Below are 14,946 nucleotides of genomic sequence, written 5' to 3' on the forward strand. Positions count from 1 at the left end.
TACTTGATGAGCACCTTTTGTACAGTGCCTTTAAGATATTGCACTGAATGTGGACTGCACTAAATAAGACTTGCATTTGGGGAACTTACAAGATATGGCAGGAATTGTTTATTTGTTGACCATCCAAATGCCATTCTCACATTCCTTGCATATAAAGTCTTTTTTCCTCTATCAGGTGACCTGTGCTGTACTCATTCCTAATCACAAGAAAAGAATGTGGAGTAGTCAGAGGCCAGGATGGCATGACATTACTCTGTCCAGTAACTGGGTAAAGAAAGGGTATATTACCCAACTATGGCCATCAAACTTGAGGGGAAGTCTGTGGATGGACTTCTAGGAAGACTTCTCTTTTTGGAAGAGATATATTAGAATATTATCTCTTTCTGTTTCTACATAGATGTCATCTAAGAGTGATGAAATTATGAGTTCAGAAATATAAGAGAAAAAAATCAAAACATCTGCTGGCTGAAACGTAGAAACTGAACTGAATTTGTCCTGGGTACTTGGAACGTTTTGCTACTTGAACTACTAAACTTCTTGTTGTGTAGGTACTATTTAGATCTGTCTGGCAGCCAAATATATCCTGGAATAAATTTTGCAGCATAAATGAAAAAATCTCTGTTGGACAATACCTAGGAAAAGTGATGAGGTAAGGAGAGAGTAAATGAACTGAATGGTAGTAAAAAAGTGGTAGAAAGTAAAGTCATAAAAAGAAAGTTAAATGCAAATCTATTTGATATATTGCAGGAAACATGTAGAAAACAAAACAAAAGAGAATAGTGAAACCAGTTTTGAAAGCAATTTACAAGCACAAATCATTTATGACTGCAAATTTATATAACCCACCTGCTGGTCATCGTTCCTTAAAAAAAGAAATCATATGCAGGGGACACCTGCTATACTGAAGCCTCCATTTGGACATATAAAAGTTGGAGAAAAGAATTTGTTAAACAGCAGAAACAATACCGGCTGAGAACAAGAGCAACCAAATACGTTCATCCACAAAAGTTTCCCTTGAAGCATTTATGATTTGGTGTAATTTAAAAAGCTAGTTTAAGTACTAAAGTTGTGCTATTATCTTCAGCCTAGATAAATCAAAATGTAAAAGCAGATTTTCAAATTCAAAATGAATGTCTGAAAAAGATAAAGTGAATATGTTGGGAAAGTGCACATACCAAAACTAAATAAACATCAAGAGAATACAGAGAACAAAAAGAAAAAAAAGAAAGAAAGAGAAAAGGCAAGGAGGAAGTAGGATGGTAAGTTAAGAAAAAAGAATACATTCAATTGACTAAGTCATTATGAACAATCCCTAGTTATAAATTGATATTTATCCATCCTCCATCCATCCATTCATCCATTCATGTATGTATATATACATACCACTCAAGTTATCGTTTAAGCCATCCATTTCAACTGGAAAGCTTTTCCATTTGCAAAAATTAGCACACCACCACTTTTTAAAAACTTTGTTAACCTTTGCTTCAAACTTTATTCCCAGGCTTCTTCATCTTAATTAGCATCAAAGAATAAATCATGTATAAGCAAAAACTAAAAAGAGCTGCAGTGACCAAGGGGCTTGGATTTAAAAATATTAGAGACCTAGATTTATCAGGTCCATAGCAAAACAATTTTCCAAAGCAGTCATAATATAAAATATCATCTCCCAGTAACGTTTTCAAGTTTCAATTTCTTTCGATATTGACTCAATTCAGTTTTTCTCATTCTTAGAAGCCTCATTAAAGGTCTCGTCTCCACAAAATCTGGAACTTAGTCATTATCATCCTCTCCAGTAGCAAGTGGATTTTTTTTATCCACAGATTGGGGAAAGCATCACCCATTCTTCTTAAAGTAGTCATACAGTCTGCACCAACCTGGTATGACACTTTGGAGATTATTTCTGGGGCCTGCTTTATCTCAGAATGGTATGTAATGGTGAAAGTTGTTGTCAGAGATGTCTGAAATTTGAGGTTGTTGAAGTGCATCACTGTTCCTTGGCTTGTAAACATATTCACCTCTCCAATACCACAGATATTGTTTACCCCTAACTTCTTTAAGGAGAACGTGTTTTTGTTTTTGTTTTGTTTTTTATCATATGACATAGCTGTTCTATGAACCATCTTCTTTTTGCAAGTAGTTTCTTTTCTACCAGTATGCACCTGTGCCTACACTTTGGGGAGATTTTCTCTTATTCAAGATTGTTTTTTTTGTTTTTTTGATCTATTTGGAGAGGAAATGGGGCTACATGAGGGACTAGGACTGGTGCTCTGGGGATCTTGGCCCAAACAGCTGAGATTAGGCACATACACCAGGGATACAAGATGACAGCTAGAGGGCACATCACTTATAAGAAGCCTTCAAAAGTCATGTGATTATCAGTTTCTAGTATAAAATCTATTACAGGATAAGAAAGTGTGTTGTGGGAGGGGGAAAGATGGCGGCGAGGGGAGTGCATTGCCCCCGTGTGCTGCTTCACTGTGTGGGAGTATGACAAGTCAGGACGGCTAAAGGATATCTTGTTAGGAATTTCCAGCAATAGTGGGGTGCTCCGGAACCTGGAGGAAGGATTTCCATCGCACGAGGATCAGCTACGGGGACTCAAACGCGACAGGTTTGTCGCACTGCTTATTCAGCAAATCGGCCCGAGGCTAGAATCTGCAGCGTGCGCTGGGATAGAGACGCAGGGTTACAGCGCTGCAGTTTCTGCCAGCCGCGCAAGCACCGTACTCAGGGCTGAATTCTGGGTTCGAGACGGGGGAAGGAAGCGGTCCATCTCGGTTCTCCACACCGGTCAGACCACAGAGGAGGCCAGCAGCCACCATGTTGGTAAACTGACATCACCACCGCTGTTTTCGACTGACCGCAGCTCATTCAGCCATAGAACAGGTAATTTCAGGCTGCAATTCGCCTGCGGCTTGCAGACAGATTGCTAGGGCTCAGCGCCTGGGTGCTTCTTAGAACCTGATCTTATCGGAGTGAATACCCAGCGCGGGGTGGCCGAGTTCCGGCTCCCGGAACCGCCCTGGCCCAGGGCTGCTGAGCCTGCGGAGGCTGCTTCTTGGACCCTGCACCTACCAGAGCATACAACAAGCACTAAGCAGCCGAATTACGGCTCCCGGAACTGAGCCCGCGGGGACTGCTTCTTGGAGCTTACATTTTTAGGAGCTTACACCGAGCACGGAGTGGCCGAGTTCCGGCTCCCGGAACTTCCCTGGCCCGGGGCTAGGAGCCCGCGGAAACTGCTTCTCGGTCCGGGTCCTGCTGAGGGCCGGTCAGGACCCACCCGGTGCTTTGGTTGCCCGGCAAGGGGAACGAAATGCTGCCATTCGCATAGGATACCAACATGGCAAAGATCTGACGTCTGCAGAAAGCGGCGGAGGAGGGAACTTCATCAATACCAGTGGTGACATAAGCAGTTGGTCTCCTGGTAGTGGGGGTGAGGCACAGTCACCCGAGTCTCCTCAATTTGTCGTCGAGCCAGAGGGAAGGAGCCGGGCCGCCGCCAGCGCCCGGAGCAGGCCCAACGGCTCGCCAGCGTGGTGACCGCGTGACCCCAATTGGAGAGGGGGCGGAGCGGAGCCGCCACCCGCAACCGCAAGGTGGGCAGACCCGCGACCCAGTGGTACATGGGCGTGGTAGGAGGGGCAGGGCAGAGCCACGGTTCACGCTTGCAAGGTAAACAGACCTGTGTTAGCCTGGCGGGTCAGGCCCAGTGGCCTGCCAGTGTGGTACACACGTCACCCCAACTGGAGTAGGGGCAGAGCAGATCCTTCTCCCACGCCTGGATCAGGCCCTGCCGGTGTGGTGGTCACGTGACCCCAATTGGAGTGGGGGCGGAGCGGAACCGCCACCTGTGCCCGCAGGGTGAGCAGACCAGTGATCAACCTGCAGATCAGGCCCAGGGGTCCGCAGGCGTGGTAGGAGGGGCAGGGCAGATCCGCCGCCTGTGCCTCCAAGGTAGGCAGACCTACAACAGACCTGCGGATCAGGCCCAGGAGCCTGCCGGCGTGGTACAAACACCACCCTAATTGGAGTAGTGGCAGAGCAGAGTCGCCGCCCGTGCCAGGAACAGGCCCAGCGTCCTGCAGGCGGGGTAGTCACGACACCCCAATTGGAGTAGGGGCAGAGCAGAGCCTCCACCCGTGCCCGAAAGGTGGGCAGATCTGCGACCGACCAGCGGGACAGGCCCAGTGGCCTGCCGGTACGACAGACACGTCACCCCATTTGCAGTAGGGGCAGGGTAGAGCCGCCGCCCGCGCCTGCAGGGTAGGCAAACCTGCAACCGACCGGCGGATCAGGCCCGGTGGCCTGCCGGCATGGTACACTCGTCACCCCAATTGGAGTAGGGGCAGAACAGAGCCGCCGCCAGCTCCCAGAACAGGCCCAGTGACCTGCCGGCGTGGTAGCCACGACACCCCAATTGGAATAAGGAGAGAGCAGAGCCGCCGCCCGCACCTGCAGGAAAGATACGCAAGCAGTATGAAAAGACAAGGAAAGAAAGGACCACAAACAATGCAGGTCAACGCAACTTTAGAAGAGGTAACAGCTGCAGCAGATGGAATGTCAGATAAAGAATTCAGGATATACATGCTTCAGATGATCTGGAGTATCAAGGAAGACATTAAACAGCAAAATCAGACAATGAAAGATCACTTCGACAACGAATTATGCAAACAAATCCAGGAAGCAAAGGATCAACTATACAGGGAGATAGAGGTTATAAAAAACAAACAAACAGAAATCCTAGAAATGCAGGAAGCAATAAACCAACTTAAAAACTCAATGGAGAATACTACCAGCAGAGTAGAACACTTAGAAGATAGAACATCAGACAATGAAGACAAAGTATTTCAACTGGAAAAGAACATAGACAGCTCAGCAAGACTGTTAAGAAACCATGAGCAGAACATCCAAGAAATATGGGATAACATTAAGAGACCAAACTTAAGAGTCATTGGGATACAGGAAGGTACAGAGCTCCAAACCAAAGGAATGAGAAGTCTATTCAATGAAATAATACAAGAAAACTTCCCAGACTTGAAGAATGAGACAGAATCCCAAATCCTAGAAGCCTACAGGACACCGAATGTGCAAAATCATAAGAGATCCACACCTAGACACATTATAATGAAGATGCCCAACATACAGAATAAGGAGAGAATTTTAAAAGCTACAAGAGAAAGGAAGCAGATTACATTTAGGGGTAAGCCAATCAGGATAACAGCTGATCTTTCAACACAGACTCTGAAAGCTAGAAGATCTTGGAATAACATATTTCAAACACTGAAAGAAAATGGGTTCCAACCAAGAATTGTGTATCCAGCGAAATTAAGCTTCAGGATGGAGGATTAAATTAAAACCTTCCACGATAAACAAAAGTTTAAAGAATTCGCAGCTAGAAAACCATCTCTTCAAAACATCCTCGCCAAAGCATTACAGGAAGAGGAAATGGAAAATAACAATGAAAACCAACAGTGGGAGGTAGGACAGTAAAGGGGGGGGGGAATAATCAAAGAGGAAAACAAACCATGTTTAGTAACAGAAATAAACAAATATGGCTGGAAGAACAACCCATATCTCAATAATAACCCTAAATGTTAATGGCTTAAACTCACCAATTAAGAGACACAGGCTAGTAGAATGGATCACAAAACAAGACCCAACAATATGCTGCCTACAGGAGACGCATTTGATAGGAAAAGACTTACATAGGCTGAAGGTGAAAGGTTGGGAAAAATCATATCACTCATATGGACTTCGGAAACAAGCAGGAGTGTCCATACTCATATCAAATAAAATAGATTTCAAGCCAAAGTTAATCAAAAGAGATAAAGAGGGACACTACATACTGCTTAAGGGAACCATACACCAACAAGACATAACAATCATAAATATATATGCCCCAAACAATGGTGCAGCTATGTTCATCAAACAAACTCTTCTCAAGTTCAAGAGTCTAATAGACCACCATACAATAATCATGGGAGACTTCAACACACCTCTCTCGCCACTGGACAGATCTTCCAAACAAAAGTTGAATAAGGAAACTATAGAACTCAATAACACTATTAATAACCTAGACCTAATGGACATATATAGAATATACCACCCAACATCAAGCAGTTACACTTTTTTCTCAGCAGCACATGGATCCTTCTCAAAAATAGATCATATATTATGTCACAGGGCAACTCTTAGACAATATAAAGGAGTAGAGATAATACCATGCATCTTATCTGATCATAATGGAATGAAACTGAAAATCAACGATAAAAGAAGGAAGGAAAAAGCATACATCACTTGGAGAATGAACAATAGGTTACTGAATGATCAATGGGTTATAGAAGACATCAAGAAGGAAATTAAAAAATTCTTAGAGATAAATGAAAACACAGACACAACATATCGGAATCTATGGGACACATTGAAAGCAGTTCTAAGAGGAAAATTCATTGCTTGGAGTTCATTCCTTAAAAAAAGAAAAAACCAACAAATAAATGATCTCATACTTCATCTCAAAATCCTTGAAAAAGAAGAGCAAAACAACAGCAAAAGAAGTAGAAGGCAAGAAATAATTAAAATCAGAGCTGAAATTAATGAAATCGAAACAAAAGAAACAATTGAAAAAATTGACAAAACTAAAAGTTGGTTCTTTGAAAAAATAAACAAAATCGACAGACCCTTAGCGATGCTAGCGAAGAGAAGAAGAGAGAGAACTCAAATTACTAGCATACGGGATGAAAAAGGCAATATCACAACAGACACTTCAGAAATACAGAAGATAATCAAAAACTATTTTGAATCCTTATACTCCAACAAATTAGAAGATAGTGAAGGCATAGATAAATTTCTTAAGTCATATGATCTGCCCAGATTGAGTCAGGAGGATATAGAAAACCTAAACAGACCAATATCAATTGAGGAAATAGAAGAAACCATAAAAAGACTACCAACTAAGAAAAGCCCAGGTCCAGATGGGTATACAGCAGAATTTCACAAAACCTTTAAAGAAGAACTAATACCAATACTTTTCAAGCTACTTCAGGAAATAGAAAAGGAGGGAGAACTTCCAAATTCATTCTATGAGGCCAACATCACCCTGATACCTAAACCAGACAAAGACACTTCAAAGAAAGAAAACTACAGACCAATATCTCTAATGAACCTAGATGCAAAAATCCTCAATAAAATTCTGGCGAATCGGATACAAAAACATATCAAAAAAATTGTACACCATGATCAAGTAGGATTCATCCCTGGGATGCAAGGCTGGTTCAATATACGGAAATCAATAAATGTTATTCACCACATCAATAGACTTAAAAATAAGAACCATATGATCATCTCGATAGATGCAGAAAAAGCATTTGACAAAGTACAGCATCCCTTTATGTTCAAAACTCTAGAAAATCTAGGGATAACAGGAACATACCTCAATATTGTAAAAGCAATCTATGCTAAGCCTCAGGCTAGCATCATTCTGAATGGAGAAAAACTGAAGGCATTCCCTCTAAAATCTGGAACTAGACAGGGATGCCCTCTCTCTCCACTTCTGTTCAACATAGTTCTCGAAACACTGGCCAGAGCAATTAGACAGACGAAAGAAATTAAAGGCATAAAAATAGGAAAAGAAGAACTTAAATTATCACTATTTGCAGATGATATGATTCTATACCTAGCAGACCCAAAAGGCTCTACAAAGAAACTATTAGAGCTAATAAATGAATTCAGCAAAGTGGCAGGATATAAAATCAACACACATAAATCAAAGGCATTCCTGTATATCAGCGACAAATCCTCTGAATTGGAAATGAGGACAACCACTCCATTCAAAATATCTTCAAAAAAAATAAAATACTTGGGAATCAACCTAACAAAAGAGGTGAAAGACTTATACAATGAAAACTACAGAACCCTAAAGAGAGAAATAGAAGAAGATCTTAGAAGATGGAAAAATATACCCTGTTCATGGATAGGCAGAACTAACATCATCAAAATGGCGATATTACCAAAAGTTCTCTATAGGTTTAATGCAATGCCAATCAAAATCCCAACGGCATTTCTTGTAGAAATAGAGAAAGCAATCATGAAATTCATATGGAAAAATAAAAGACCCAGAATAGCAAAAACAATGCTAAGCAGGAAGTGTGAATCAGGCGGTATAGCGATACCAGACTTCAAACTATACTACAGAGCAATAGTAACAAAAACAGCATGGTACTGGTACCAAAACAGGCGGGTGGACCAATGGTACAGAATAGAGGACACAGAAACCAATCCACAAAACTACAACTATCTTATATTTGATAAAGGGGCTAAAAGCATGCAATGGAGGAAGGATAGCATCTTCAACAAATGGTGCTGGGAAAACTGGAAATCCATATGCAACAAAATGAAACTGAATCCCTTTCTCTCGCCGTGCACAAAAGTGAATTCAAAATGGATCAAGGAGCTTGATATCAAATCAGAGACGCGCCGTCTGATAGAAGAAAAAGTTGGCTACGATCTACAGTCGGTGGGGTCGGGCTCCAAATTCCTCAATAGGACACCCATAGCACAAAAGTTAATAACTAGAATCAACAAATGGGACTTACTCAAACTAAAAAGTTTTTTCTCAGCAAAAGAAACAATAAGAGAGGTAAATAGGGAGCCTACACCCTGGGAACAAATCTTTACTCCTCACACTTCAGATAGAGCCCTAATATCCAGAGTATACAAAGAACTCAAAAAATTAGACAATAAGAAAACAAACAACCCAATCAACAAATGGGCCAAGGACCTGAACAGACACTTCTCAGAGGAGGACATACAGTCAATCAACAAGTACATGAAAAAATGCTCAACATCTCTAGCTGTCAGAGAAATGCAAATCAAAACCACCCTAAGATACCATCTCACTCCAGTAAGATTGGCAGCCATTAGGAAGTCAAACAACAACAAGTGCTGGCGAGGATGTGGGGAAAAGGGTACACTTGTACATTGCTGGTGGGACTGCAGATTGGTGCAGCCAATTTGGAAAGCAGTATGGAGATTTCTTGGAAAGCTGGGAATGGAGCCACCATTTGACCCAGCTATTCCCCTTCTTGGTCTATCCCCTAAAGACCTAAAAAGAGCATGCTACAGGGACACTGCTACATCGATGTTCATAGCAGCACAGTTCACAATAGCAAGACTGTGGAACCAACCTAGATGCCCTTCAATAGACGAATGGATAAAAAAAATGTGGCATTTATACACAATGGAGTATTACTCTGCATTAAAAAATGACAAAATCATAGAATTTACAGGGAAATGGATGGCATTAGAGCAGATTATGCTAAGTGAAGCTAGCCAATCCCTAAAAAACAAATGCCAAATGTCTTCTTTGATATAAGGAGAGTAACTAAGAACAGTGTAGGGACGAAGAACAGGAGAAGAAGATTAACATTTAACAGGGATGAGAGGTGGGAGGGAAAGGGAGAGAGAAGGGAAATTGCATGGTAATGGAAGGAGACCCTCAGGGTTATACAGTGGAGGAGGTAGAGAGAGAGGAGGGGAGGGGAGGGGAGGGGAGAGGTGGGGAGGGGGGATGGTGGAGGATGGGAAAGGCAGTGGAGCACAACAGACACTAGTATGGCAATTTGTAAATCAATGGATGTGTAACTGATGTGATTCTGCAATCTGTGTATGGGGTGAAGGTGGGAGTTCATAACCCACTTGAATCAAAGTGTGGAATATGATATGTCAAGAAATTTGTAATGTTTTGAACAACCCACAATAAAAAATTTAAAAAAAAAAAGAAAGTGTGTTGTGGTTTAGATATGAGATGTCTCCCAAAAGTTCATATGTTAGATGATGAAAGAATTATCAGAGATGAAATGATTAGATTAAGAGATACTTAATCTAATGATATGGATTAAATAGATGGTAACTGTAGATAGGTAGAATGTGGCTGGAGGAGTCCAACTATTCACTGGTGGCATGGCATTGGAGTTTATCTCTCCCACCCTCTACATGAGTGGAATTCTCTCTGCTTCCTTGCTACTGTGTCCTGAACTGCTTTGTTCTTCTATGACGTTCTGCCTGACCTTGGGCCCAGAATTATGGAATCACCTGTCTATGGATTGAGGCTCTGAAACACTGACACCTCCCTATATAAAATTTTCCTACTCTACATTATTCTTGACAGGTCTTTTGGTCACACCAATGGAAAGACGATAAAAACATAGAGTTTCAGTTTCATTGTCCAGAGGCTGTCTTGATTGTATTAGGAAAACAAGTAAAAATGGTTTTAGACCTTCAAGTAAATATTTTTAATCTTCGGTCACTTTTAAATGACTTGTAATAAATATTGAGTTAATAAGCAGTAGAACATACCATTGCTCCTTAGAAAAATTCTACCATTAACAAATACAGATGTGATAGAAAGAGATTACTAATTCAGAAGGTGACACATTTAAAAAGTCACAAAATTCAATAGAAAAAAGAACAGATTTAAAAATAAGCTATAATTGAGCAAGAACAATTTAAATCGGAAAAGGATTATGTCTACATTAAACTTTGTCCCTTTAAAATGATTTTCTAATTCCCATTCTCATTTTAATCTTTTATTGTTATTAGAAGATTTTTATAGAAATTTGGGCAAAGAGAGCAGATGCGTTCTAGAGCATGCCCTACTTTAATACCACCTAGGTTCATTACCATTCTGCCTTGCTGACCCTCAAATTGTTGACTACTGAAATCAGCATTGACCAGATTCAGAGAGAAGAAGGTTGAGTAGAAGGAACTATCTTGTCTTATTCTTTCTTAAGGACAAAACATGTGACATTTTGTATGTTATTACTTGCTTTATTTTTCAAATAATCATACAGAATTCACTTCAATTTTAAAAACATTTTTTTTGATGCAAAGGATTGAACCCAAGTACACTCAACCACTGAATCACATCCCCAGCCCTATTTATTTATTTTGAGATAGGGTATAAGTTGCTTAGGGCCTTGCTAAAATTGCTGAGCCTGGCTTTGAACTTGGGATCCTCCTGCCTCAGCTTCCTGAGCTGCTGGGATTAAAGGATTGCACCACAGCATCTCAGCATCTGACAAGACACATTTTTAATGTAAAGATTTGTGTTGAATAAACAGGCACTGAAATTGAAAAAAATTATCTAGAAAAATTTTGAAAAGATTGGAGAAAAGAGTAATACGCAAATAACATAATTACATACTTTTGACACTCTTATAAAAGGGCATTCAAACGGATTGCAAGGAGTCAAATTGATTTGGTCAGCTCCTTGACATACAGTAGATTAAGTCTGGAATTAATGGGCTTCTGGAGGTTGGGACTTTTAACCAACTCAAACCCCACTTTGATTACCATTGTATTTTGATTGACCAGTAAATAAATGAGTTATTTTGGGGCCAAAACATTGAACTGATCATATCACTTCCTATTGCATTTTCCATCTCTGTGAATTATTACCAAATCATTAATTTCAAGTGGAAATACACTACAATAACTGGAGAAATAACACTGCAGCCCCTTCAGTGTATCTAGGGAATCCTTTGATCTTCCTGGCAAGTAAAAAATAATTTGGAATTTAGAAGATGAACAACAAATATATGATTAATACATTTGTAAACACAAAAAGAATCCTGGGTATCTATTGAATTATGAATATCAACAATTTTGGTTTTGGAGGAAATTTAGTTCTAGATATCGATGGTATAAATGCAATAAAATATCAATCTGACTTGAAGGATTTAACAGCTACTAAAAGAGCCAGTATTTCAGAATACATGGACAAAGCAAACTAGCTTCTTTGGTTGTGCTGTGGCTAATCAATTAAAAACAAAAGAAGCACTTTTATAGTACAAATCCAAAGCACTGATTATATACAAATCATTTTACTGAACATATTAGATGTAGTACCCTGGAGGTAGAAAGAAAATATTATATTTAAATGATCAGCCCTAAAGCCAAGGTTTAAAAAGAAAGACAAGTTAGGAGCTAGACGTTGAGGACTCAATTCCTTAATGGCAAAACAGATATACACAGTAATTTTACTTATTGTTATTCAGCACATATAAGTATCTTAGTCACAATACATAAAAAATACTGACAGACACTGACATAAACACTTATAATTTTGGTGATTGCTGGAGACTGAATATTTGTATCCTCCCCAAACTCAAGTTGAAGCTCTATATTCCACTGGAATAGTGTTTGAAGACAGAGCCTTTGGGAGGCAGTTAGGTTACATAAGATTTTGAGAGTGGAGCCCCCACAATGAGATTAGTGCCCTTCTAAGGAGAGGCCATCATGAAAGGCAGTCACCCAGAACCCTGGAGGAGGGGTTTTTCCAAGAGCATACATGGTTATAGAACTTTACTTTCTCCCCCACATTATTTATTTGTATGGAACTAAAGACATTTTTAAAGGCAATACAAAGAAACCGAGATTCGTTAGACCTTAGTTTTAGGACTAGCATTTATCTATCTGTGGAATGTGTATACAAATGAATTAAAATTTTTAAGTTCTTGAGTACAGCAGGACATGCCATTTGAGTTTGAATAAAAGACTTTCAAAATTTTTGAACATACTCTCTCACCAAAAATAAAAAAAAATAGTTAGGATTTATTTCAAAGATTTCTTTTTATTCTGCCATGTGGCTCTAAATATACATACTAAATATTACGGTATTAGGGTTGTTAACGAATAACAGGCCTATGCCTACTTTTCAAGTTTGAAATTGAACATTATTACTGATAATAGTTGAGGATTATTATGGTCAAGGCTATATAAGGAAAGGCTTTGATCTGTGACCAAACTGACTTTTTAATGTCTCCTGCACTTGTTCACACCCTGTTCTACTTGCCCTTTGTTTTAGTCAGCTTTTTCACTGCTTTGACTAAAAGATCTTTGACTAAAACAATTACGGAGGAGGAAAAGTTTATTTGGGGGCTCATGGTTTCAGAGTCTCAGTCCACAGACGGCTGATTCCATTCCTCGGGGCTCAAGGTGAAGCAGAACATCATGGTGAAAGAATGTAGTGGAGGGAAGCAACTCACAGGATGATTAGGAAGAAGAGAGATCTCTACTTTTGAGACTCCAAAGGCACTCCCCCAATGACCAACCTTCTCCAGCCACACCTTACAGGCCTTCAGTGACACTCAGTTAATTCCCATCACAGGATTTATTCATTGACTGGGTTAAGACTCTCATTAACCAAACATTTCTCCTCTAAACCCTCTTTTATTGTCTCACCCATAAGCTTTCTGGGGACATCTCATATCCAAACCATAACACCTCTCTTAGGTTACTCATTGGCATAATGACACCTGAGAAAAAAAGATGAATTGTCTGCAGACACATATCCTGGATTGTTGCCTCACAGAGGATAGGAGAAGAGGGCTGTAGAAGAAACAAGTGCTTAGAAACACATTCTGATGGATGTCCCTAAACAGTCAGGCAACACTCCCCACCCAACCAGATCAAAGATTAATAAAGGACTGGGTCAAGAGACTAGTCATGTTTCTCTAGTGGAAATTGCTTGGTTTGGCAAAATGAGGAGTGGTCAAGAAGTATTTTATAGCTCCTGCAAAGCACAGTGGTTTCTGTATTGAACTCTTACATTTCAGAACCAATATGTTCCTGAGCATTTTGAAACTTATGTACATGTTTATCACATAAGAGCATGCTCCACCCGCACCAGTATGAATCTAGAGCTTGAGTTTGTGCAAATTTCTGGGAGTGCGTCCAGGGCTTTGGTTTAGAGTCTCAGTGGAGTCACTGGTCCTAAAATATTGAAGATTCACATATTGGACCATTTATGCTGTCATTTGGAAAAATAAATCATGAGATTGAATTGTTTTCCTCATCAAATATAAATTAATAGGTCAAAATTTTCAGATAGTTGACATGAGCTATAACAAATTATACATTTAATTATTTATCTTTAAATTTCCTTAGTTAGTTCGGTAATGCATTTATGTAATGTGTTTGCCCTTTTCCTAAATTTGGTAATTTTACATGCTGTTTCTCATATACAGTGGAACATCATTTCAATAATAGAACTCAATTAACTGGGTCTACCCATAAGCATTAATATGAGCTCAAATCTTTATAGTAATTTAACAAAAACTCCTTGTTAATTCTTTAAGTGAAAAATAAATAGCATTTGTAGGAGGTGGAAAAAAGGGCTCTGAAGGCATCATAAAAGTTGATGTGGGTCCAGTGATTACAATGCTATCTAATTCTTGCTCTCCTCTCTGTTCCTCTATTATTTTTTCTCTGTGTGTTGTTCCTTTGTTCTCTTCTTTCCATATATCACTGTAAAGATATTGAAGATTTTTGTTGCAGGAAAAAAATCTTTTTGTTACCTTTCTACTATGAAGTACATTATTTACATAGTTGCAGATGCAACAGTCACAATGTTTTCTTCATTACTTCATTCAGCAAACTTTTACTAAGTCCCTTCTAGATTTGGAGGTGCTAAGTGGGCTTGAGGTAACACAGAGGTGACTAAAAGGTCATAGCTTTGAAGGAATTATAGCTTGGTCATTTTTGGGTATGGGCACATATATACACAATATTTAAAAATATATATAATAAAATTTTATGCAAAATAAATATTATTACAATATATAATAAAGTTGAGTATGATTAAAATACACATATAATAAAAATAAGTAAATATAAAATAGATATGTTATATTAAATATAACATTATTTGAATAGACTCAGGTTTGTCTTAGCTTTTTTGCTACTGTAACTAAAAGACCTGACAAAAACAATTATAAAAGTTTATTTGGGGGCTCATGGTTTCAGAGGTCTCTATCCATAATATATGGTCAACTTCATCCCTCAGGGTTCTAGATGAGGCTGAACATCACAGTACAAGAATGTGATAGAGGGAATTTGCTCAACACATCACATCAGGAAACAGAGAGAGCTACACTCTTCAGGGGC

General features: G+C 39.6%; 1 pseudogene; it reads right to left on the reverse strand.

Moving 5' to 3' along the window:
• Nucleotides 1-1,711: 1,711 nt before the first annotated feature.
• On the reverse strand, nt 1,712-11,355 carry LOC139706119 (transcription factor BTF3 homolog 4 pseudogene; annotated as a pseudogene).
• Nucleotides 11,356-14,946: the final 3,591 nt, after the last annotated feature.

This window comes from Marmota flaviventris, chromosome 6 (assembly GCF_047511675.1).
Source record: "Marmota flaviventris isolate mMarFla1 chromosome 6, mMarFla1.hap1, whole genome shotgun sequence".
NCBI classification, from domain to species: Eukaryota; Metazoa; Chordata; class Mammalia; order Rodentia; family Sciuridae; genus Marmota; species Marmota flaviventris.